The sequence below is a fragment of the Balaenoptera physalus genome, assembly GCF_965194825.1.
Source record: "Balaenoptera physalus genome assembly, chromosome: 10".
NCBI classification, from domain to species: Eukaryota; Metazoa; Chordata; class Mammalia; order Artiodactyla; family Balaenopteridae; genus Balaenoptera; species Balaenoptera physalus.
This window is the reverse complement of record NC_138889.1, coordinates 5,830,482-5,858,354: the sequence shown is the minus strand read 5'-3', so window position 1 is coordinate 5,858,354 and position 27,873 is coordinate 5,830,482. Positions and strand designations below refer to the sequence as shown.

At 38.3% G+C, this 27,873-nt stretch overlaps 1 protein-coding gene and 1 pseudogene across 6 annotated transcripts in view; both read right to left on the bottom strand.

The window, feature by feature from the left end:
- The window catches only part of ARHGAP32 (Rho GTPase activating protein 32), a 278,046-nt gene that overhangs the window by 209,452 nt on the left and 40,721 nt on the right, over window positions 1-27,873 (bottom strand). The gene's annotated exons all lie outside the window — the stretch shown is intronic.
- Window positions 17,329-21,768, bottom strand: LOC309667625 (annotated as a pseudogene). Its single transcript has one exon. The product of its transcript is annotated as an uncharacterized misc_RNA (transcript).

Here is a 27,873-nt window from a genome sequence, read left to right as displayed (position 1 = left end):
GTAACATTCACGTTAACTACCCATCCACACATACGCAGCGCTCATTCTCAATCCCACACAACTTAGTCCGCCTCAAACAGAGGGAGCCATAACCACTTTGTCATGAAAAAAACAAATCCTGGCAATCCCATTTCCAAACACATCTCTTTTTTCTAAAGCTCATAGACAAACAATGAAAAGGAATTATACTCTGGGTAAGTGGGGGTTTTAATACGACAGCACTAGCATAAATTGCTTAAGAAAGCTGGATCAGGCAGAGCAGGTCATTTAACAACGAATATGCTTTTCCTTTAACTGGAACATTCTCTAGAATGAATTAACTTTTTTAAAACCAGAGTATCATTAACTGAAATACTGTGGCTTAAGTACCTATAATATGTTCATTCACCATTTGGAGCGTCCAGGAGAGCACAGAATAGACAAAACAAAGAAAAAAGATTTTAAAACTGGAGGTGAATTTTAAGGCAAAAGAAAGGATTTGTATATGGCAAAGGACTTGGAGTAAAAGAGACTGTGACTAACAATAAAGACATGTGAATAAGGTTTGGGAGAAAGAGGGAAAGGAAAAAACTATTTTAGCCCTAGTGCAACAATACAACAGAAAACCAAAGGTCACCTTTCACTTCTAGACAAAATGAAAAATGCCACTTTTATCAGGGGGTTATTAACTCAAAAATGTAGACAGCTTGCTGAACAGGGAAGCCCAAATGTTACTCTTACTACTTTTTGCTTACTAGCAGAGAATATATCTTATGCCCAATAAAGGCTTTAAACTGAGTGTTACAGCAGAATGCTGGAGGGTCATTTTCAAAAGCAGGTATATGGCAAAAGCTGTAGTAAAGTTACTCTCCAGTCCAAATGAGCCTACTGCATACTGCGAATATTCAATTAAAATGAAATTGTGAATTATGGCCAAAACATAGCCCTGCCAACGTCTTTCATACACACTCCTTTTTAATGCAAACAGCACAAATGTTATCAACTTCTCCAACACCTGCATGTTTTTTTAATAATCAATATATACAGAAATCACTACAGCAACCTAAATTAAAAAAACAAGCTGTCCCAACACAGAAAAGGTGAGAGGAGAATACACACTCAAATGTCTGCCTTGCCAGAGTCAGGTTTTCCCAACGTGAAGGGACGTCAATTCCTCAGTAAACACATGTCCTCTGATTGGGATCCAGCCTGGCTTCACTCAACGGATGGTGACCCACCTGCATCACGATCACTTACAAGGCCATTAAAAAGGCAGATTTCCAGGATCAACCCTGCAACGATTCCGTTAGCACGACTCAAAACTCTGCATTGTTAACAACCTCTAGGCATTCCCTTTACAGGTTAAAGCCTGGTTATTGTTTTGGTGCAGAATCCATAATGGTAATAATACCTTTGCTCCAAGTTATATCTATTCATTTCTACAAACTATTTAACAAATAGAATTGAACCAAATGGTACAACAGTTCTCAAACTTAACGATACATTAGAATTATCTAAGGAGCTTTTTTAATACTTTCCAAAGCCTGAGACCCATCAACTAAATCAAATTCTCTAAGGATAAGGTGAGGGCATCAGTATTTATTAAAAGTCTCCTAGGTAATTCTGATGTGAGGCCATGTTTAAAAATCACTGACTCAGATGATGCTATACATTCTGATTAGGGGGAAAAAGGTGTACAGAAATTAAAAATGAAAAAATAACTTCTAGAAACTGAGAACACTGACGTTTCAGACACATCCATTAGCAAGAGTCTAGTGCAATGGTGAGTTCCCCTATAGAAATAATGTAAGTGACATACATATTAAATTTAATAGCCTAGTAATAAAACTTCTTAAAACAGGTAAAATTAATTTTCATAATATATTTTATTTACTTTAATATATCCAAGCCATTATCAGTTCAACAAGTATTCAATATTTAAAAATTAATGATCTATTTTACATTCTTTCATCATACTAAGCCCTTGAAATCCCATATGAATTTTCCACTTACAGTACACATGTCAATTCAGAACAGCCATATCCCAAGAGCTCAATAACCACAAATGGCTAGTGGCTATATTTTGAACAGAACAGACCCAGTATATTATTGAATTTTAGCTACTCTGCACCTCTAGCTTGCTTAGAATGTTTGAATGCTTGAAAATTTCTCATTAGCCAACTATTTAAGCTTAGCTATTGATCTGTGGTATCAGTGGAATAGCAGATTGTTTATTTTTTGTTTGTTTTTTACATTTTCCTTTTACCCAGGCTGCCAGACAATCCATGACTGAGCGCTAAAGCACAGGAAGGACATAATAATTAGTCAAATATTCGCACTATAGGGAAAGAAAAGGTGGAAGGCTGAGTAACACGAGGAATGCTAATAGGAAAAGCAGAATTGATGATATTTTTAAATGTAATCTTGGCATAATTCAGGAAACAAAATGAAAAAGATACCTGCTTACTTTTATGAATTCAGACTTTTTGCTGACATTTTAAAAAATCTGAAATAAAGATTTAAATATCAATTTAAATATCGAACATTCATTTCAAAAACAGTGAAAGGAGTAAAAGCGGACAAAATGAAAAGTAAATTCAATTTTCCAAAAACAAGTTTCTGTATGCCAGGATTCCACAAAGAACCAAAGAAAATTAAGGAACTAAGTTAACAAGGTCTACCATGCTCACCAGAACTGAAGTTTCAGGCAAAGAAAGAATCAGCTGGACACCTGCCCACACATATGCCACTTGAACCAAATCACATTGTGGTACTGTCTTGAAGTAAGGATAGAAAGAGCCAATACCAGAGATTTCTGTGTAGAAATAAAAAGACGCCAAGTCCATTTACTGGCCTTCATTTTGAATACTGGTGATGAGCTCACAGGCTCCACGGTGACAGTGAAGTAATAAAATGCCAACCAAGAAAACAGATGAACCAACTGCACTATTATCACTAACTGAAATTTTACATCCACAAGAAAAGTGGCAAACAGATGGCGGTGCCACCGTACTGGGGACTACAGCATCCACACCCTGCCATCACTGCAGAACTCTCAGAATTATACTAGAAGACGTGGCAAGAGATTCAAACTTTTAGAAGGCTCTGGTCCCTGCATTCAGATTACGAAAGCTCTACAACGGAATGGTTATGTATTAAAAACTTAGTAATTCAAACCAAAGAGAGTCAAAGAGAGGAACCCACATTTATTGAGGTTTAAATACCGGCCAAGAGAGTTATACCAGTGAAAACGGTGAAGAAAGAACCTCTGAAAATTCTCTCCTCAGTTTTTAAAAGATTCTGAAAATTAACCAAAGGCTTGCAGCAATCCAGGGAGCATTTTTTTTCAATAAAAATGACTGAATCTCAGTAGAAAGAGTGAGCTTTGTGTTGCTTTAACTTGACCTAATCCCACCCCTGCCTCGCATTTCCACGGTATCCTTGAAAACCAACAACCTACAACCCATGAAAACCAGCAACCTGGCAGACAGCAGAGGTTTGGAGCTGCTTGAAAGCTTCGTTCCCAAGGAATTCTCAATATAGGGACCTACCTGGTACCTCCCTAGAACACCCCACTTGTACAGCTATCTTTATTTGATATGACTCAGGGACCAAGCTGAGGGTTGGAAGTCTGTAGAGGTTGCAAGGGCAACAAAAGGTAAGATGTGGAGAGGCTCGGCAAGGTTTGGGGACACAGGAAAAGAATCACATAATTGAATCCCTTAAAATGAGCCAATTTTTAAAATTAAGTTACTTAAGGATTTTAATTATCACCTTAACTGGGACAAAGTCTGCATAATTTTATATATATATATTACATTAACATGGCCAGATAGCAAGCAACAAAATTATGTCTAAGCTGCTAAATGAAAATACGCAGTTAGCTGCTACTGAAGAACTGGAACGTCAGGTGGCACTCTTGTAAAAGAAATAATTATGGTAACAATGGTGACACAGGCTAAGAACATAAACCTCAAGTTTAACATTACACTACGTGGCCAATCCAGATTCTTTTATAAAACATACTTCAAAAGAAACTACTTAATTTTTTTCCGAATACACAATCCATATCTTTGAGGAAATGCTTCAGATGCTACTGAAAAAAGTCATTCTTTTTGGACCCGGACAAAGGTCAAGGAGCTTTCATCTTCACTCTCCCTAATCTCTCTCATTTAAATTTACAGTGAGGATGCAAGTAAAACATATAATGAATGATGCAACTGTACTCCATAACATATTTACTAGTTTGTTCGATTTACTTTTTTTTTTTTTTTAATCTGGTTACAAAACATCTTAAGGTAAAGCATTTTTGTTGGGATGTGGCAGGAAAGCAAACAACTGTTTAGGTATTTTTGTCTTCTCCAGGCTAAATTTGTGACATCACGTTAAACTAGAATATGTTTTTTAAATGAAATTTCTCACAAGTAATATTTCACAACTTAGAGAACTGACAGTAAAACTTTTTTTAAAATAAGACTGAAATATCTTTGGACTAAGTGATTTCACATCAAATCAATTCAATGATTGGCTAACATTTAAAATGTAAAAATCTAACAAATAAGAGCCTAAAATTTCATATAGTATTCAATATATAAAATAACTTTTCATAGTTATATAGCACATACTTTATGGTTCTTATACAAATATTTACTCTGTTGTGTTGATGTCGTTGTTTTATGTTAAGAAATCCTGCCCTATTTTTGACAGCTATTAAACATGTGGCAAACAATTATGTTTTCTGATTACAGATGAAAGCTCAGTAGAGTAGCATTTTCTTATTAAGTTAAATACACTAACAAGCAAGTATTTCAAACTAAATGAAAACCATCTGGAGTGTCTTCACACTGTCAAATGTAAGCATGACACACTACCAGAAAATCAAATAACTTTCAATTTTAAAACCTAGGGAAATCCTAGTTCTGGTAATGGTATAACAGCTTATATTTTTCCACCACGTTGTCTATCTCCAACAGGTTAAGGACTATCAACTGTGAACAAAATATAAGACAAGTAATTGAAAAGACAGAAGAACATCTAATGAATGGCTATAAACTCTGAAGAGCCATCCCATTTCAGAACCCCCTACGGAGTCAGCTACGGCCTTTCTAAAAATGCATCACAGCCCACCTTCTCCCTCTACCCATTTCTTCCTTCTCTTCTCTTCCCCCTTTTTCCTCAGGTGTCAATACCAATAATATACTAATAAACTTCCTTCACATCTCTCTCTGCCCCACAGAGTTTGCTTCCCAAAGGAACCCAACCTACAAAAGCAACCAAACACCAGCAAAACTATAAGGGATTCAACCGCTTAAACAACCACACTCATGGGTAAGGTCCACATATCTAAGCTCTTCCCGAGAGCACATCCCAGTTCCCACAGTGTGGGAGTAACCAAAATTCCAGCAGAAAGCCACAGTCTTATTTGCTGGAGGTGTCAAACGACAGAGTTTGGGGTCACCAAAGTGAGTGTAAATTTGAATGTAGAAATTCCAGAAAGGAGAGGGCTGCAGAGGAGACCTATACTCTAAAAATAAGCTCACTTCAAATTCGTGTCTGACCCATTAACTAACATGTGCAAAGAAAGACTCCATGGAGCCCACCGGAGAGCAACAGCTGGAAGGTTGAAAGAGGCTGAGACGGTATCTCAGCTGCTGCCACCCCAGAGGAAACAGAATTTCAGCCAAGCCTAGAAACTGCTGGGTAAAAACCTCAGGCTTTACACTGAGGCTCCTTCCTGAAGAGTAAAGGCTATGCCCCAGGATTAAAGAGGTCCTCTTGAACTAGGGCAAAACCAGCCCACCCTGGTACACTACAAAACTAAGGTACCAAAGGTTCAATGTGATCACCCAGTAATTTTACTGCCTACTAAAACCAAATTGATTCTCAGAGAAAGAGAACAGAAGAGACAGACTCTCTACCACAATCATCCAAAATGATTAGGACACAACAGAAGATTACTAGGCCACTGTAAAGGGAAAAAGCTGTCAACAGAAACAGACCATGGAATGGCCGAGATACTGGAATTGGTAGGTAGTTTAAATATAAATAGAGTAAATATTCTAATTAACATACAGAGGTTGTCAGGCTGGATAAAAAAAGCAAGGCCCATTTATATACTAGTGACAAGCAATACACCTTAAAAATAAAGACATAATGGGAAAGAATACAAAAAAGAATGTATATATGTGTATAACTGAGTCACTTTGCTATACAGAAAAAATTAACATAACATTGTAAATCAACTATTCTTCAATAAAAAATAAAAATAAAGACAAAGATAGGTTGAGAATAAAAACAGAAAAAGATAAACCATCAACATAATAAGTCCAAGAAAAGCTGGCTTGACTATATTAATATAATCACTTTTCAAGAAAAAAATGTATTAACAGAGGTAAAATGGGACTTTTGCAAATAATATAAGAAAAGTCAACTCATCAGGAAGACGTAATCATAACTGTGTATGCTCCAAATAACAAAACTTCAAAATACATGAAGTAAACACCAATATGGGCATACCTCATTTTATTGCACTTCCCTGTATTGCGCTTTGCAGATACTGTGTTTTTAACAAATTGAAGGTTTGTGGCAACCCTGGAGCAAGTCGATATATCTGAGCCATTTTTCAACAGCATTATTTTTTAATGAAGGTTTGTACATTGTTTTTTTAGACAAAAAGCGATTAGGCACTTATAGACTACAGTTTAGTGTCAACATAAATTCTATATGCACTGGGAAACCAAAAACTTCATGTGACTCACTTTATGTAATATTCGCTTTATTATGGTGGTCTAGCGAACCCGCAAAACCTGAGGTACACCTGCAGAAATAAAGGGAAAAACAGACATCCATACCATAATTAGAAAATTTAACACCTCTCTTCCTCTCTAGAAAATCCTAGACAAAAAAATAATGATATAGAAAAATTGGATAATATACAATTAAATCAACTTGCTTTAATGGACATTAATAGAACACTACAAACACAGAATACACATTCTTTCAAATGCAAGTGGAACATAACACTGAGATGGAGCATATGCTGTGCTATAAACCAGGGCTCAGATTTCAAAAGATTTAGTTTACAGAGTAAAATTTCTGATAACATAATTAAATTAGAAATCGGTAATAAGATATCTAGAAAAGATTCAAATATTGATATTTGGAAATTAAGCAACATATACATAGCCAATGGGTCAAAGAAGATATTAAAAGGAAATTTAAAATATTTCATAATTTAACAATACAGAAAATATACTACATCAAAACTTGTAAAATCCAGTTAAAGCAGTGGTTAGAGGGAAATTTATAGCATTAAATGCTTAAATTAGAAAAGAAGATAACTTGAAACCAATCATCTAAATTGCCACTCATAACCTAGGAAGAAATAGGTAGAAAGAAATAATGCAGATAAGCAAAAATAAATGAAATAGAAAACGGAAAATCAGTAACTTAAAAAACTAAAAGATTAATAAATATGAAAAGCATCTTGCTGAACTGATGTTAATACTTCAATAAAAAGTTTTAAAAACAAAAAAAATTACAAACTATGACTGAATAAATGACATTTTTTTCCTAATTGACTTGCAGATGCCCAGTAAAAATGTTAAGTGTGCTGGGTCTAAAAGCGGGCTTTCCAAGGTTGTCTACCTCCATCATAGGGTCCAGAAGAGGCATTTCAAAGACAACAGGCCCTCGACAAAGAGGATATCCAAGTGCCCAATAAGCACATAAAAAGGTACTCAATGCTCATTAGTCATGAAAGAAATGAAAATTAAAACCACAACGAGATACAATTGTACACCCACTAGATGGTTAAAACTGAAGAACTGACAAGACAAAAAGATGTAGGGCAGCATTTCTCAACGTACAGGCATACCTCAGAGATATTGCGGGTTCAGTTCCAGACCACTGCAGTAGAGTGAATTTCACAATAAAGCAAGTCACACAAACGTTTTTTGTTTCCTGGTGCATATAAAAGTTATGTTTACGCTAAACTGCAGTCTACTGAGAGCACAATAGCATTATGTCTTAAAAAATGTAATTAACTAATATTTGATCAATTTTTTTGCTAAAAAATGCTAACCATCGTTTGAGCCTTCAGCAAGTCATAATCTTTTTGCAACAGCAACATCAAAGGTCACTGATCACAGATCACCATAACAAAAAAGTCTGAAATATTGTGAGAATTACCAAAATATGACACAGAAGCACAAAGTGGGCAAATCCTGTTGGAAAACTGGTACCAGTAGACTTGCTCGATACAGGGTTGCCACAAACCTTCAATTTGAAAACACCCCATTATCTGTGAAGCACAATAAAGCAAAGCACCATAAAACAAGGTGTACCTGTATAGCTAAGAATCCCCAAAATCCTTTCAGGGGTCTGGCACGGTAAAACTATTTTCATAATAACTTATCACCTTGTCACTGTGTTGCATGATGGTGTAAAAGCAGATACATAAAAATATTGGTGTAACTATGAACAAAGGCAGTGTAATAAACTATAGCAAGTCATCGTATTCTTCACTAACATGCACTCACAATTCCAAAAAGCAAAATCTACTTTCATTTAAAATACGTTTGAAGCAGCAAAAATTATTAATTGTATTCAACTGTGACCCGTGAATCAATGTATCTCTTTAATATTCTGTGTGATGACATGGGAAGTACCCATAAAGTACTTCAGGCTTCAATACACAACAGATTGAGGTGTCTAAGGAAATCACTCGAGTGACTGCAATAAGGGATGAACTAGTTCCATTCTTCACTGAATGACATTTTTATTTGAAAGAAGAACCAATTACGGTTACTCAAACCATATTTGTCAGGAATTTTCTCAGAAATGAAGCAAGTCTCTCACTTCAAGGAATAAAATTGTGTCTGTGGCAAATGATAAAATCTGAACTTTCAAGTAAAGTTAGATTTTTGGAAAAATTTGTATCTGACACTGTGAGCTTGATAGCTTTTCTGATGAGATCAGTGATAATATTAATAAATGGTCTCACAAGGCCAAAATCAAGGTGTCAGCCAGGCTTGACTCTCAGCTGTCAGCTCTAGGAAGAATTTGCTCCCAAGCTCATTCAGGTTGTTGGACAAATTCAGTTCCTTGCAGTTGCAGGACTGAGGTTCCTGTTTCCTTGCTGGAGGTCAGCCAAGGGTCACCCTCAGCTTCTAGAGGACACTCACATTCTTCCTCACCTGTGCGCCTTCTACCTCTGGGCCGGCACCGGCACACCTAATCCTTCTTGCCTTCAAATCTCTCTGACTTCCCCTCCTGTCACCAACCTGAGAAAACTCTCTTTTAAAGGGCCTATGTCATTTCCATAACTTAAAGTCAACTGACTTGGACTTATATCTGTAAAAATCCCTTCACAACAGTACCTAGATGAGTGTTTGACAGAACAGCCAGGGGACAGGAATCCTGGGGGCTGTCTTTGGAATTCTGTCCACCAGTCTTCTCACGGGCTGTCCCCAGACAAGAACTGAGTGCCACAGGGATATAAAGGCAAGCCTGTCCCTGGGAACCATGTGGCTCCCCTGACAGGTAACTTTGGCTCAATGGTTCCCCACTGGCTTTGCCAAAACTCTGAAAACTATGCCACAGTCTGGGGCTTTTCCTACCCACCTTCCTTTACTTCTGTCTCCCTCACAGAGGTCAGATCTGCACAGATCTCTTCCAGCTGGAGGGATGGACTTGCTCTGGACTGGGCTATGAATTACTCAAATATATCCATTTATCAAAACAGAGAACAGTACACCTAAGACATGCATTTTACTATATAAAAGTTATACTTCAATCTAAAAAGATATATGCTAAATAAATACCAATGCTACTAAAAAGAGTCCTTATCTTCTGAAGACAGGCATTGTGTATGAAAATAGTTACTGATGAAATGATACGACGGCAGAGATTTGCTTCCAAACAATCCTGGGTGGTAGGAGCGGCTTTGTGGATAAAGGAAAATTGGTCATATATTAAAGACTGCTGAAGCTAGGTGAGGGTTCCGTGGGAATTCATTATATTTACTCTCTACTTTTGTACATATTTGAAAATGTCCATAATAAAAAGATATCTGAACTAACCTATTCTTGGCAGTGAATACAAAACAACAGGAATTCTAATACATAATTGGTCTGAGTACAAATGGGTACAACCCCTTTAGAGATCAATTTGTTTAAACCTACTAAACCTAAGGCTACATATGCTCTTCAACCCAGCAACTCACTTTTAGGACACCATAACAAACTCACGCAGAAGTAAACGTTCAAGGCTGTTCCATGCAGCAGAGTCATCAAAAAATTTGCAATAATCTAAACATCTCTGAGATAATGGATGAAGTAATTGTGGAATACTCACACAGTGAAAATATACACAATAGTTAAAATGAGCTGTATCTTCATATAGATAGCTACATGACTATCAAAAAATGATGAGGGGGCTTCCCTGGTGGCGCAGTGGTTAAGAATCCGCCTGCCAATGCAGGGGACACGGGTTCAAGCCCTGGTCCAGGAAGATCCCACATGCCACGGAGCAACTAAGCCCGGGCGCCACAACTACTGAGCCTGCACTCTAGAGCCCGCAAGCCACAACTACTGAAGCCCGCACGCCTAGAGCCCGTGCTCTGCAACAAGAGAAGACACCGCAATAGAAGCCCGTGCACCGCAAGGAAGAGTAGCTCCGGCTCACCCCAACTAGAGAAAGCCTGCGCACAGCAACGAAGACCCAACACGGCCAAAAATAAATAAATTAATTAATTAATTTTAAAAATGAGAAAAAAGCTGCAGAGTAATAAATATGATACTTGTTATATAGTTGTAATATGTACCAAGAAACGGTACATATTATTTATGGCTAGATGTATGTACTTAATAGAAAGGGTATCATGAATGAGTATGATAGTGTACCAAATTCAGGTTAATGGTTACTTCTAGGTAAGAAGAAAGGAAAATAACATCAAGGGTTCAACTATATATGTAATGTTTTATTTATTTATTTTTTTTAATATCAAGCAAGTTAGTAAAATATAAGGAATTAATGAAGCTGGTATGTTGGTTTATGTTTCTCTCTATTCTTTCCTGTTTGAAACATTTCAAAATTTTTGGAAAACACGAAAACAAAAAACTATAAAGCTATTGCAAGAGTTCAAGAGAGTTTACTACTTGATAACTGACAAGTTATCGAACATTAAAGTTTTCAAATAAGATTTTCTTTTTTTTTTTTTTTTTAAGTATTTGTTTATTTATTTATTTATGGCTGTGTTGGGTCTTTGCTTCTGTGCGAGGGCTTTCTCAGTTGCGGCGAGCGGGGGCCACTCTTCATCGCGGTGTGTGGGCCTCTCACTATCGCGGCCTCTCTTGTTGCGGAGCACAGGCTCCAGATGTGCAGGCTCAGCAATTGTGGCTCACGGGCCCAGCTGCTCCGCGGCATGCGGGATCCTCCCAGACCAGGGCCCGAACCCGTGCCCCCTGCATTGGCAGGCAGACTCTCAACCACTGCGCCACCAGGGAAGCCCCAAGATTTTAAGAATCAATTTAATCAATTTCAAACATTACATACTATTTCAGAACTATAAACTATCTCACTTCAAAACACCCACTGATTTAAATACTGATTTAAAAGAAGTCCTGCTGACAACGCTAATAACACATAGTACAAAATATGAATTACGAATAACTAAACCCAAAAATGTAGTCAGAGCATTGTGCCGAATAATTTTAAGATTATAAAATATATATGTAAGATGAATAGCCTACTATAGCTACATTATTCTTCTTAAAAATATATATCCAAAGTAAATATGGCAAAATGCAAAATTTTATTAAGTTTAGATGATGGGCACCTAAGTGCTGTGATTCTCTGTGCTTTATGTTTTGAAACCTTTTACGAAGTGGAGAAAAATAAATATAATTGAAATATCTGCAGAAAGAATGGTAAATATGTAATATGTATATACATATACAGCATTCTAGGAAATTCTTCCCAAAGATCTCCATACTAGCTGTTCAAAAAAGAAAAACGTTTATTTATTTTTAATCTTCTACCTGAACGAATCAGGCCACTTTTATACTAACTAAACCACCTCTCCAGAGTGGAATGGGGAGACCTACTCAGCATTATGAACTTTATGCTTTATGAATTTTATGCTTCTTTAAAGGGGAGGCTCTGTCAGGATAAATGTGTTCTAGGAAAAACAAACAAACAAAACCCAAAGGTAGTTGTTTCTATCTTTGATTCCCCACTTGATCATTACCTTAGTTTTCTAGGTTTAAAGTAGGACTTCACAGGTTTTGATCACTGTAGTGGGTTGAATGGTGGTCCCCAAAAAGATATGTTCATGTCCTAATATTCATATGCAGTGAGTGTTGCATCATTTAGAAAAAAGACCTTTGAAGTTAAAGATCTTGAGATGAAATCATCCTGTATTTCCAGTGGGCCCTAAATCCTGTTATAAGCATCCTTCTGAGACAGAAGAGGAGATTAAGACACAAAGGAGAAGACCATGTAAAGATGGAGGCAGTGACAAGAGTGATGTGGCCACAAGCCAAGGAAGCCTGGAGCTACCAAAATCTGGAAGAGCTAAAGGATCCTACAACCTGTGGAGGGAGTGTGGCCCTGCTGCCACCTTGATTTCAGACTTCTGCTCTCTAGAACCGTGAGGGAATAAATTTCTGCAGCTCTAAGCCACCAGGTTTGTAGTCATTTGTTACAGCAGCCACCAGACACCAATACAATCTCCCCTTCCAGACATTCCCCTACCAATTCAACTAGCTACCCAACATGGTACCTGCCATGACTTTCCTTGCTCTGTAGAATCTCAGTCCACATTTCCTGTGCCCCTCCCCGAGCTCTTGCTTGAGCCCCTACCCTTAGATGCTATATGTGTAGCAATATAACCTATTCTGAAACTTCCATCATCTGTAGCAAAAGTAGGTCTGTACCACTTTTGCTGTTATCAGCTGGAATTAAAGGACTGATAAAGTGGCAGGGCACCATGGACACAAATGCAGGTGTGTGGGTAAAAAGTACCATTGAACTTGGTCTTCAAATAAGAGAAAACCAGCCCTGGGTGGTGGTAATATAAAAAGAGAAGCAGGAATAAGTGATATTATTGGAGTACAGAGTCTCCAGTCACAAACAATTACAGAATTTCTGAGCATAAGTACAACATGATGTGATTTACAAAAACTAGAATCTGATTAAAATGTAAAGGCTACATTAAAAGATGTGTTTGAACCTAACATCAATTTATGAATCAGCTGTATCTTATCAATTCTAATTTCACAGAAACAAAAGTAATTGGATTCTGCAGAAATTCTGACAGTTAAGACTCAACTACTTTCCTCAGTCCAAATCTCCAAGGCCTCAGGCTGTTCTGACCCAACCTACCAGCCACAGTTTCAGGTTTGGATGTCATGGCCCTAATCCAAATGATGCAGCTTCTGCACATCCCTGCAAAGTAAGTGTGACAGCAAGAATGCAGAACAGGGGCTTCCCTGGTGGCGCAGTGGTTAAGAATCCGCCTGCCAATGCAGGGGACATGGGTTCGAGCCCAGGTCCGGGAAGATCCCACATGCCACGGAGCAACTAAGCCCATGCGCCACAACTACTGAGACTGCGCTCTAGAGCCCGCGAGCCACAACTACTGAAGCCCACGGGCCTTGAGCCTGTGCTCTGCAACAAGAGAAGCCACTGCAGTGAGAAGCCCGCACACTGGAACAAAGAGCAGCCCCCGCTCGATGCAACTAGGGAAAGCCCACGCGCAGCAACAAAGACCCAACACAGCCAAAAATTTTAAAAATTAAAAAAAAAAAAGAAAGAATGCAGAACAAAGAACAAGAATTGGCTGGTGGAACAAGGACAGATGTCCCCAGGTAGAGGCCAGAAAAGGGACTGCAGTGATAGAAGTGCACAGGAAAGGTCTGGAGCTAGACCAGGAACCAGTTTTAACACCTGTGCAGCAAACATTTGCAACATACCAGAAAACAGATTCAAGTGATGAGTGAAAATCAATTAACTCTACTAAAATCATTGAGTACATTATTTAGAGCAGAGACAAAGCTTCTGAATTAATAACATACTGGTTTTAAAGACCATGTTTTAGAAATTAAAAGCTTCTATCTCCCTAAAACTCCAAAACTAATTTACCAGCAAATCCTGTCACTTTACCTGTAAGACATATCCTGAACCTCACTATCTCTCTCCTCTGCACTGCTACCTTAGTCTAAGCCATCAGCATCTTTCAACTGGACTAGCATTTGCTTCTAACCCATCTCCCTTTCTCCATTCCTGCACATCATGATCTGGTATTCATTACCAAAATGGTAGTGAGAGTAATATTTTCAAAATAGAAATAAGCGGGACTTCCCTGGTGGTCCAGTGGGTAAGACTCCACACTCCCAATGCAAGGGGTCCAGGTTTGATCCCTGGTCGGGGAACTAGATCCCGCATGCATTCTACAACTAAGAGTTCGCATGCCCGCAACCAAGAAGTCTGCATGCTGCAACTAAAAGATCCAGCGTGCCACAACTAAGACCCAGAGCAGCCAAAATAAATATAAATAAATATATATTTTTTTAATCTAAATAAGCTCACATCACTCATCTATTTTAATTTCTAATGGCTCTTCACCGCCCTGTCATGCTCCAGCTCTGCTGACCTCTCACTTCCTTCCTGGTCCACTGCTTTCCAACCAGAGTAGCTTTTTTGCACCTGCTACAGACCCTGTTCGTTCCTTCCCCAGTGCCTCTGCGCTCTCTACTCCTGGGGTCCCTGATTTTGACCCAGCTGCCTCTTCATCCAGGTCTCACCTCAAACGACCACCACCCCAGGCCTTCCGTAACTAAAACAAACCCTCCTAATCACTTGCCATCACTCTTTGCTCCTAATGATTAGAAACTGGCTAAAGACCATCCATCGCCCAGCTCCCAACATTATCTATCCTTTGCATAACACTGCACCAATTCTGAAATTATCTTCTTGTATTTATTTAACTAGAATACAATTCCCATGAGAGCAGGAACCCAATTTGTACACACAACTCAGAAATAGAAACTTAATTGTTGCATGCAGTACAAGCACTTTGGTAAACAGTCTGGCATTACTTCCTGAAGTGGAACATTCACATATGCCTAGCAACTAATGTCCTAGGTACATACCTGAGGATTTCCTAATTTCCTAGCTATACACCTACCTAGTGTCTATACCTAAGAGAAACTCTTGCACAAGTACAACAGAAAACAAGTACAAAAATATTCTTAGAAGCACTGTTCACAATAACAAAACCTGGGAAACAACTCAAATGTCCACAAACAGAAAACTGGATAAATAAATTGTAGTCATAATCATAGAATGAGATATACATACATTATAAGATGGATACATTTTAGTGACAAGTAATAATATAGATGAATTTTAGCAATGTAATATTAAGTGGAAGAAATTCTAGAGATTAGACAGAGCATCATAATCTTTTTATAAAATTTAAAACTAGTTTTTTAAAAATAAAATATTCTTAGGAATATATAGATGCAATAAAACTATATTAAAAGGGAAGCAAGAGAATGAATATAGGAACCACTGTCTGAACTGTTTACAACTAGGGGTTTATTATTATTATTATTACAAAACAATATAAAGAAAGTAAAGTAAAAAAGATATAGTCAGTTCAGAATTTCAGGCTTGCCCACAGTCCCAATTCAATGGAAATAAAAACCCAGATCTCTGGCTCTATGACACAAGGTTCTCCCAGTGGATGCTTGAATGTTGCCTGGGGCTGTTCAAGTTTTTTTTAAGCCCTTTCTGTAGAATGCTATCATTTATGTACAGACATGAATGAAAGCAGATTTTAAAAGTCCTTAAATGAACTCTTTTAACAATCAAAAACTAGCTGAGGACTACCCTTCCTCACCCAGCTCCCAACAGTCTTTATTCTTTTCATAACTCCGAAACATTTCTGCCTGAAAGTACGAAACAAATGATTTTCAACACTAAAATATCTATGGAGTCAAGACAATAAGGCAACCATCTGAAAGTATAACAACAGGCACTGGTTAAAAAAGAATGGGATACAGCCATTCAAGAAAATACCAGGCAGTCCTAAGAAAAGAACCATGAGGGAGACACTTTACATAATGATACAGAATTATGTAAAAAAAAAAAAAAAAATGTTTTCAAGGTACAGAACAATACATACAGTAGGTTAGAACTTCTGCTTAAAGGAGGGAGAAGAAAAACATATACATGTAAAGTAACTATACTCATACTTGCAGATGCTTAAAATATCTCTAGATGGAGACACAAGGAGTGAATATTATAAACTCTGCTATTTCCTTTGAATTTTGAACATCTGAATGTATTTATTATTCAAGAAATAAATTCTAAAATTTTAAAATAAAAGACTATAATGGAAAACAAATACATTCTGAAGAGCACTGGTGTTTTTCAAAGAGAAACTACTCCAAGATAGCTATTCTTATCTTAACTGTGTACACTCGCAATCCGGATGATGAAAATATCATTCACAAGGAGTGCACTGTTCAGTGGTTCTGACAGATCTTATTTGAAGATTTTTTTAACAACTCTTTTCATGTTCTGAATTCTCTATATCTTTTTTTTTTTAATATTTATTATTTTATTTATTTGGCTGCACCGGGTCTCAGTTGCGGCACGCGGGATCTTTAGTTGCAGCATGCGGGATCTTTAGTTGCAGCATGCGGGATCTAGTTCCCTGACCAGGGATCAAACCCAGGCCCCCTGCACTGGGAGTGCAGAGTCTTAGCCACTGGGCCACGAGGGAAGTCCCTGAATGCTATATATCTTACCTACATATAAATAAGATTGGCTTATTTCTCCTTTTATTTACATTTTCTTCTGCTTGAAAAAGATTTATATCTATTATTACCAAAAGTGTACCAACAACCAGTATCAATTCATGTCCAACTTTTGAATCACTAGTAAGATAGTTCACCTTTTTAACTGGAAATTAAAATCTGGCCTTATTTGCTTTTTTGATAAGAATTGTGGGGTTTTTCTTCAGTGTTAGATAACAGTATTTTTTATTTATTTATTTATTTATTTATTTATGGCTGTGTTTGGTCTTCGTTTCTGTGCGAGGGCTTTCTCTAGTCGCGGCAAGTGGGGGCCACTCTTCATCACGGTGCGCGGGCCTCTCACTATCGTGGCCTTTCATTGCGGAGCACAGGCTCCAGACGCGCAGGCTCAGCAATTGTGGCTCACGGGCCTAGTCGCTCAGCGGCATGTGGGATCCTCCCAGACCAGGGCTCGAACCCGTGTCCCCTGCATTGGCAGGCAGATTCTCAACCACTGCGCCACCAGGGAAGCCCCAGATAACAGTATTTTTATCTAAAATGACCTGTACCTGCCTGTACACCCAACCACAGACTTCAGAAGTGAAATGGTGATTGTACTTCCTCGTGTGGGACATTTCAAACGAATAAATTTTAAAACAGATAATTAAATCAAAAACCTACCATCTTCACATTACTTTTCAAAATGGAAGTACTATAACAAGTGCCAAGGAATACAAAAAGTTAAAACGGCACATCTTCAGGGGAGGGGTAATTTTAAACACTGTTATATTTATATAAATTTAAATATATTATGGTGTGGGCATTGTAAAAGTCATCTGGATTTTTAAGACAGATATGAAATTTCAAAGACATTTAGAGCTACTTAACTCACATTTGACATCAGCTGTACCTCGATAGAGTGTTTGTGACTTACTAACCTACCATCAGCTGGTTTTATTCCAGTTCAGTAAAAATGTATAAATAATAAAATACGGTTCTACTTACAAGATCCCTATTCTTTTTTTTTCCCAGAAATTTGCATTTAATTTGAAAGCAGTTAAGATAACAGATCAACTAAAATGGCTAGTGTATTTCAAAATATTCCTGATTTTGGTTATCAGTTCTTGCTAGGTTTGAATTACCACTAAATGGTGATGACATATTTATTTACTGTACTTGACAGTAGAGTGTATGTAATATTCAGCAGGTATTAATGCACAAATTGAAAAAAATAATATAACCTTTTGCTGATTTGCTATAATGGACAAGGTTTCCATGCTTACTACCTGAAGTTCCTTTAAAGATGACACGTTTGAGTCCGGCCTTTTCATGCCGCTGCCTGGTGAATAACTGCTGACATTCACACACAATGTGTGAGTTGCTATGTAGAATAGGTGACCACTGGTGACTGACCACCTTTATATTTGTATATGCAGACATCAAATAAAAGAATGATAATTCATTTCACACAGATAAAGCAGGCAGGTTGCAGTTGCAACCTGTTTTTTAGCCAAGTTTTGTCGAATGACTTCCTCTAAGCAAACACTGATTGCTCCCTGCTGGACTGCTTTCCCTGCTACTACTCTCCAGTTCTCTATATTTTTGTACAAGACTATATAGCTCAACCGGTACTTCTGTTGCAGTAGCCTCCAGCAGTGTACCCCTGTGTACAGTACTTGAAAGAGCAAACAATCAGAAGAACCCAGTATTTGCATTTACATTTGCACAAATCTTAATGACAATTTGCAAAATTCCTACACAGCACATTCAGCTTATTCTAAGGCAGCTTTCAAGTTAACTGCCTACTTCCTGAGTGTCTATTCCATTTTCTCACCCACTGACTCTGCTTAACCATATATTTTTATATTTCTCTACCCAGCTGGAGAGGAGAGGGGGGTAGCGTATGAAGACTCAGAGGGAGTTTCTAGGTCAAATATATTCTATAGGCAATGATCAGAATATTGCCATAACTGCTATATCAAATGAACTGTATATAACTGGATATTTTAAAATCAGTCATTACTGCAGCACTGTTTTTATAAATCTATTATGTACATCTTATTGCCTTCTTAATTCATATTCAGAGGACTCAGGAGAAATAATGTTTTTCTTATTGTTGCCTATAGGTTCATTAAAATCCGTATTTCATGGAATGAAGCTAATTATCTCACCTGAGAGATGGAAGACTAAAAAAGCATCTAAGGAATAAAACTACACAGCGAAATGTTAACCATAAAAAAGCTTGTAGAAGCATCAAAAGATTATCTAATAAAGCTGGAATCTGCTACTTGAAAACTTCAATATGTGATTTTATTTTACTGAGCCATTCTGTGCACTGGTCCTACACTGACATCCATGAGGTGACCAGGCACAGCCACAGTATAACTTTATTTTTTTTAAAGGATTTAATCCAGTATTTATTCCACACTCACGATCCTTCTCTGTAATCAGAATACAAGTCATTAGAACAATCTATCAAATAATTTGCTGATAATCTTAAATAATGCAGCATAGCATTACTTTTAATACTTCTCTGTTCTAGATTAAGTTTAAAACCTCAAACAGCAATCTTCATTATCAATAAAAAAAGTTTTGAATTTAAAAAAAGGACACTATATCAAGCGGTTTCATAATTTAAGTATTTTCCATTTATAAAAATGCTTTGGAAGCTTGAGGCTTACATCTGTTTCTCTACTCATCTGCCCCCCCCAATTTCACGTTAGTATAGGGTTGCTGCAAGAATGCTAGGCTTTAGACATTAATTTCTCCTTTTATATAGTACTTTAAAATCTGAAAAATTCAAGAAAAAGATTACATGTCATGTATTTTTTCAAATAAAAAAGGAAAACTTAGTGAATAAATTTTAGGTATACTAACAGTGTCCCTTTGAGGTAGAATGCTAAAAGGACTTTTGATCAAATCACAGCCTAACTGAAACCTTTGCATCAGAAACTAACTTCTCTTAAATTCTCTCTAAAGTTAACTGTGGAGAATATTAGGTTTGACATATTAACAAGAGCCTTCCAAGATAATATACAGTGGACAAGAATGTGAATCCTACAACTGCTGCCTTCATGTACACTGAAAGCATGTAATTCTCCTATAATAGACATCCAAGATCCATTTTCAAAGTTTTTAGCATTCTATTACGAAAAGCACAGCCAGTACACAAACCATAATCCCACACCTACAAAACAAAAATGGAATTAGTGGCAGTTTATTGCCTTATACAAATTTAACCAACATGGCAACCATGCCAAAGGAATTAAAACATTTTCAGGACATATGTACAGACTGTACATCTCAAAAACAATTCAACAATAAAGTGCAAGAATAATCTGTGCATCATGTATCAAACTCAACAGCTGGGTGAAAACATCAACGCAATAAATGGGATTACAAAGGCACTTCCCTACACAAAAGAGGAAATGAAAATGCAGCCTACAGGGAGCTTGAAGAGTGTGTAACTACTTCACCATCTCAACTTGGGAGGAAAAAAAAAAGCAGATTTAATCCAACATTTATAGGATTCAATGTGATCCACTTATACAAAAAATTTTCACACACTCTCCTCTTTGCTTTTATGTTGTCTTTCTTGGCTCTATGGTTCTATACTTTGGCTCCTTTGGCGATCATGTTTGTCAGACTGGTCCTTACTATCACTGTGATCTCATTTGTGGGAACGTTCTTTGCTTCTGCTACGCTTCCTAGATTTTTCTTTGCTGGGGCTATGTTCCCGTTTTCTTGATTTTTCAACACTGTCAGCTCTTCCTCTACTACCACTTCTACTCCATTTATTTGATTTTTCTTTACTTTCATTTTTATGTTTACTTGATTTCTCTTTGCTCCTGCTTCTACTTCATTTCCCCGCACTTCTACTTCTACTCCTATGTTTTCTTTCTTTCTTGGAATATTTTCTGTCATCTCTATGCTGCCTATCATCTTTGTCTTCTTTATATTTCTTTCCTTCTACCTCACCCCTACTTCTCCGTTCCTTGGACTGTTCTCTTGACCTCTCCTTTTCTCAGTCATTACCTCTTTCCTTATCATAGTCACAATCTCATCTTCTACCTCTCTCATTTTCTTTCTCTCTTTCCCGATCCCTGTCCCTTCTATCCCCTTTCCTATCACGACTTCAACTACGGCTTCTATGTCTTTCCCTACTCCTGCTATGCCTACCTTCTAGCCCCCGATCAATATTTCGGGATCTTCGCCTTTCTTTTTCCTTCTTTGGCTTCACGCTCTGGTCGCTGGCGTTCTTTCCTCTAATTCTCGGTCAAAACTAGAAGACCCATGGCCCTCCCCATGATGGCTTCTACTTCTGGATCTCCTTGGGGACCTCCGTGGACTCAGTAATCTCCTTGGAGACCCTGAACACCTGCGTTCAACATGTCTATTTCCTCAGCGCTTTCCTTTCCATCTTTCTTGATTTTTCTTGGCCGCGTTTTAATCTGTTGATCAATATTCTTCTGACCTGGAACCGGAATTCTTGGAAACAAGGTAGAACACCACTCCAGTTTTGTGAGCAAAGACCATAGCATTTCTCCAATGGTCATTACACAGCCTCCACCAGCCTTCACATCTAGGTTCTCTTCAGCATCAAGGAAGGATTCAAACCAGTCCCATAGATCTGTAGGGGGCTGTGTGTACCTTATATACATAAATCCAAGGGCTCTAATATATGGAGAGTCTGTGTGTGTTATAAGACCCATCACTTGCTTGCGAGTTAACTTCAGAGTAAATAATCTGTATAACAGGCAAAAAGCTGTAGAATCAATTCCTTCTGTCCTAACGCCTAGAACCCCTCCGCACATCCCTGTTTGGCCAGCTGTCTTCCTGCTTCCTTTTGCCCATGGTTCAGCATGTGTGACCTTAAAGTAGATCTCGTCCACCACCTCGTGGTAGGTCTTGAGCTCACAGAGCTGCTCTTTGAAGTAAGGTGACGACGGGATACTGGTCCGGTCATGGGGTTGAGATCCACAGTCTTTCCGTGGCTCCACAGTGGCAGCACACTGTCCTGCTTGCCTGGGGCTGCGGCTCAGCGCGGGGCTGTGGTTAGCCACGTTGCGGCGGAAGGAAGGAGGGAGGGAGAGGAGAGGGAGGGGGCCAAGCTCAATCTCGCTCTTCAGGACAACGGTCCGGGACCCTACTCCATAGGACGCCGTCAGAAGATGGGGCCTCCTTGCTGTGCCCCAGCCGGGTGAGAGAGGGCAACCAGGACGCCCAACAAATGGACCCCGGGTCGAGAGCAGAGGCCGAATCACGGGCCACGAGAACTCCAAGCAGAAAGTGAGCCAGCGGCCTTGGAGCACGATCTCTTCTGCCAACTGCCCCTTCATAGTATAATTTTAAAACGCAGTTACAGGGACTTCCCTGGTGGCACAGTGGTTAAGACTCCGTGCTCTCAACGCAGGGGGCCCGGGTTCGATCCCTGGTCAGGGATCCCACATGCATGCCACAACTAAGAGTTTGCATGCTGCAACTAAGGAACCCACGTGCCACAACCAAGGAGCCCTTGAGCCGCAACTAAGGAGCCCACCTGCTGCAACTAAGACCTGGCGCAACCAAGTAAATAAATAAATAAATAAATATACTAAAAAAAAAACACACACACACACACACAGTTACAGAGCTTCAAAAATATTGATCCTAAAAATGTTTTTTTAATCTCTAAAAGCAGAAATTATGTCACTTTCTCATGTTCATAACTTCTAATACTATATTATTTTTTATTTTTCTTTAACATCTTTATTGGAGTATAATTGCTTTACAATGGTGTGTTAGTTTCTGCTGTATAACAAAGTGAATCAGCTATACATATACCTATATCCCCATATCTACTCCCTCTTGCATCTCCCTCCCACCCTCCCTATCTAATACTATTTTGAGTAACGCATTAATTCAAAATACACCTGCTTTTTAAAATAAAAAGCGTAAAACAAATTGACTGGATTTCATGACAACTGGATAGATTTAAAATATGTTAGTTAATACTGTCGAATACCTTTGGAAAATTAGAAACATCACAACTATCAAAATACAAAAACATATGCACTCACAGCAACCCATGCATATACTATTATATAATATTATCTACCATTTATTATGTAAAAACTATATGATAGGGCTTCCCTGGTGGCGCAGTGGTTGAGAGTCTGCCTGCCAATGCAGGGGACACGAGTTCGAGCCCTGGTCTGGGAAGATCCCACATGCCGCGGAGCAACTAGGGCCGTGAGCCACAACTACTGAGCCTGCGCGTCTGGAGCCCGTGCTCTGCAACAAGAGAGGCTGCGATAGTGAGAGGCCCGCGCACCGTGATGAAGAGTGGCCCCCACTTGCCACAACTAGAGAAAGCCCTCGCACAGAAACGAAGACCCAACACAGCCATAAATTAATTAATTAATTAATTTAAAAAAAAAAAAAAAACTATATGATACAAATATCTTCTTAATTCATACATCAACCCTGTATGGTAGCTAGATAATTTTATACCCATTTTACTCATTAGATAAACAGGCTCAAGAAAGGTTAAAAAACTTGTGCAAAATTATAATACTAGTAAGGAAGAATTCAAATTTAAGTATGACTTACATTAGTTTTATGCACTAAGGCATGCTGGGTTTTCTAATGATCCCAAAGAGCATTCTGGTGTTTGCAACGTTTGTTTTTCACTTAGCCATTCATTCATTCATTCATTTATTTATTTATTTTTATAAGTTTATGCATTTTATTATTTTTGGCTGCGCTGGGTCTTCGTTGCTGCACGCAGCCTCTCTCTAGTTGTGGCGAGCGGGGGCTACTCTTCGTTGTGGTGTGCAGGCTTCTCATTGCGGGGGCTTCTCTTGTCACAGAGCATGGGCTCTACGCACATGGGCTTCGGTAGTTGTGGCACGTGGGCTCAGTAGTTATGGCTCGCGGGCTCTAGAACACGGGCTCAGTAGTTGTGGTGCACAGGCTTAGTTGTTCCGCGTCATGTGGGACCTTCCCGGACCAGGGCTCGAACCCGTTACCCCTGCACTGGCAGGTGGATTCTTAACCACTGCACCACCAGGGAAGTCCCTCACTTAGCCATTTAAATTCAACATAGTTCTCTGATATTTGGAATTGAGAGTTTGAACCTTTGTCAAAAAGATCTAGAGCTGAAATTCACTTTAAGATTGAAAACTTCTAGATACTATAAGACCTAAAAAATTGTATTTCTGAAAAGAATCACACAAGATTAAGACCACACTGTTAACCAGAGAGTTACAAAATCAGTCAGCTACTAAATAATTTGTAAGAATCAAACAATTTTTGTCAGCCCTCAGGTTTAGCATAGACAATGTCATAAGAAAGATAATTTACAGCTAGAGGGAAAGAAGCTTCTAAAGACTATATCCCCTATACCACCAAGTACGATCTTAAGCAAAAGCTGCTTGGATATCCTATTATAATCCTATGGTTCCCTAGTTGTTCCTTTTCTTAAATATTTCATATTTTCATTTTGCCTGCTCCAGTGCATAGCTGATAATAAGTAAATATTAATGAAAATAGTAAATTCCAGATTTAAAGAAATATAAATCCCCTTTTGCTTATAAATCATTCATCCATTAAACAAATATTTACTGGCCATTTACTAAGTCCTAGCTGGTAGGAATACTCCAAAAAACAAAATCCCTGCTCTCTTGGAGTTTACATCCTAATGGGGAAGAAAATGTTCTTAAAAGATGTATTTGTTGGGTAGTGATAAGTGCATAAAGCCTGTCAAAGGGAACGGAGAATGCCTGCTTTACAGTAAGTAACCAGAGAAGCCTCTGTGACGAGGTGACCTGTGAACAGAGACCTGAATAAACTGAGTGAATTACGTGGGTACCTGTGGAAAGCCCATCTGGGCAGGGGGATCCACAAGTGCAAAGACCCTGGGGCAAGAGCAGCTTGATGGCTAGGGTGTGCAATAGAGTATCAGTGGAGTGACAGGAGAAAAGACTCCAGAAATAGGGCCAGACCTTGCAGGGCTTTCCAAGTTGTACTAAGAACACCTGAAATAGGAATCTACTAAGGTTTCTGTGAAAGAGGAATATGGCCTTGCTTATATTAAAGAGGTTTAACCCAGCTGCTATATAAAGACTAGTTCTGAGCTAGACACAAATCAAACAAGGAGACCAGTTTAGGGCTGTTGCCTTGGTCTAGTCAAGGAGGTAGTGGTGATTTTGAGCTACAGTGGGAGCAATGGAGGAAGTGAGAAATGCCCCAAGCCAAGATCTATTTTGAGGGTAGGGACAACAGAGTTTGCTGATATAGTGGGTATGAACTGGAGAAAAAGCAGAGTCGCATTTGACCCCAAAGACTTTGATGTTTCAAGGTAATTTTCAATTTTCTCAATCACAGTTCTGACTAATCCTAACTCTTCCCATAAGCTTAGGTAAAATCAATTCACCCTGAATCTCTCATCTTAAGGCCAATCAATCACGGAATTTATTCACAGTCCCTTTGAGGATACAGAGCACCTTTATGTTAAAGGATTCTTCCTTCTAACTTTTATACTCTCTCAGGAATAACTCCTAACAACAAAGCCAAGTAATGGAGCCTTTGCCCTTTCATGTCCTTTCTTTTCCACCTCTTCTCATTTCTCATGACCCAGTAAGAAAAAAAGCTGCACAGTGAGGAAGCACTGAGTGAAAACTTCAGCGATGGTCTTCCTTCAATCAATGACTTCCCAGGCAGCTGGGCTTACTAATCATCTCCTGTTCCGCCAACACCTCGTATCTACAAAAATCACTAACCCATGCGTTCATGCAGGCTTAAGGTCACTCTGATACAAAGACAGGCGAGATTTAATATAACCAGCTGCCTTTTCAGAGAACTTATTTTCAATACATGCACACATATATCTAACAAACACAATTAAGACTTTTCAATAGTGCAATAAAATGTTATCTCCATAATTTTTAAAAGCCCCTGCATATTATATACCTTGTTAGTTAGTACAGACTGACTTTCCTCTTTCCTGTGTGTTCTTTCTACCTCTAGCTTTTGCCCTTTTCCAAAATCATATTCTTCTGTAGCTAATATTTTTTGTGAGCATTTACTCTGTGTTAAGACCTGCAGTAAGCACTCCACTGCATAATGTCATTTATTCATCACAACAGCTAAGTACTATCATTACCACCACTTTGCAGATGAGTAAACCCGTGATTGATCAGATTACCAAGAGTGACAGAGCCAGGAGGTGTCCCTGTACTGAAGGCTCCACAGTTCATGCTCCTACCTACCATTAACTATCTCTTAGTCCACCTAGGAAACCTTCCTAAAATACAAATTGAATGATATCAGTTCCTGCTCAAATAAAATACCTCCAAGTGTTTTCAAACGCCTACAAAATAGAGTACAAACTCCTTAGCAAATTAGCCTTAACATCATCTCCAAGTAATCCTCCTCATTCCCCACATTACTGCCAACACACACTACTGGCCATTTTCCAAATATGTTCCATACTATTCCACCTGTGTTGTTCTCACATTAATCCATCAAACCAGCCTCAATCTGTTGACACCAAGCCATCTCTCTAAAATCCAACTCAAATGCCACTCTTCCTGAAATTTTTTTCCCAAAAACTTACAAGACATACACACACTATTTTTTTAAAAACAGATTTTTCCCTCTTGGAGACCCCACAGCATTTTGTAGTTTTTTAGGCAACGATCATTCTACCTTGTTCATACAAATTCCTTCTCTCACCTCTCAGACTATATAAATTCCAGGGGAGGGACTGTTTTTTGTAATCTTCATTTCCTACATATCACCTGCACATAAAATGTTTGTAGAATTAATTCTGGGCATAAAACTTAAGTTTTTAAAGATGCAGGTCCCACTTGCCAGTTATACTAGTTGAGATTACTATCTTAAGATTTGACTTTCAGGTAACCAACCCCATCAAATATCAATACCTAAACCAAGTTGTTTAATTCTTAAGCTGTAAGCACATTCTCCCCATTTATAGCTAGTCAACAAGATCAAACTCTTCCCTACTCAGAAGGGAGCATATAACAGCATGATACAAGTGGAAATAATTGGACACCATTAAGTTCATGAAATATTTCTTTACAGATTTTAATTTTACATTTTCTATATATGAATAATATATTCTTGAAAATATATCTATGCAATATAGCTTAAAGACAGAAATTGCAATAGTAGCAATCTAGCTTTTATAATATTAATAATACAAACTAACCCTGAAATACCACTTAAATTCACTAAGTGCTATCAGAAATAACTGTTTTTAATGATGTGACAGAAAAAAGTTTTTCTTAGTATAATTTAAATGCCTCCTTTAAAGAGCAGCAAAGAATGTGCAGTCACCTTTAACCTACCATACCACAGCTCCACTTGGAACCCTGAGGCCAACTAGTTCCATCATGTGTCACATTCCTGTCACCTCCCTTGATCACTGCCCCCCAAGGCAAGCTCTTGCAACATACCGAGAGTGTACTCCTCCTAGCCCTATTCAGGGCTACAGTTGTAGGAACTCAATATCACAAACAAACAACTGAGGGATTTGGACTGCTAAAGACAGTCATGGTATGAAACAAAATACACTGTTCAATAAATAGTAATTTACAAAATTATTTCTAACTACCTACAAATATGTATAAAAAGAAGTCTAGGATGATCTTCCTGAATATTAATGACAGTTACTTTTGAGTAGTAAGATTTTGGATATACCCTCCATACCACCAGGTTTTTTATAATGAGCATATATAATTTTTCTAAGCAATAAAGTGACTCTTTTAAAATGAAGAGTATTCAGCTCCAGACTCACCCCCACTAAGAGCACAAACCCACATTCTCCCATGACAGTTTAATTCACTTCAGGCTTTAACTACCACTTCTGCAGACATGATTACAAATCTATATTCTTAACATCTCTGGCCACCCCTATTCCCTACTCCCCAAGTCCCAGTTCCCCATTGCTACCTGCTTCCTAGAAGGAATCGACTAAATTTTCCACTGGCAATGCAAACGAAATAAATCCAACAGAAAATCCCACTTGTCCACATACACTAGCACACACTCTTTATTTCCCAATGTGCATTAGGAACAAGAA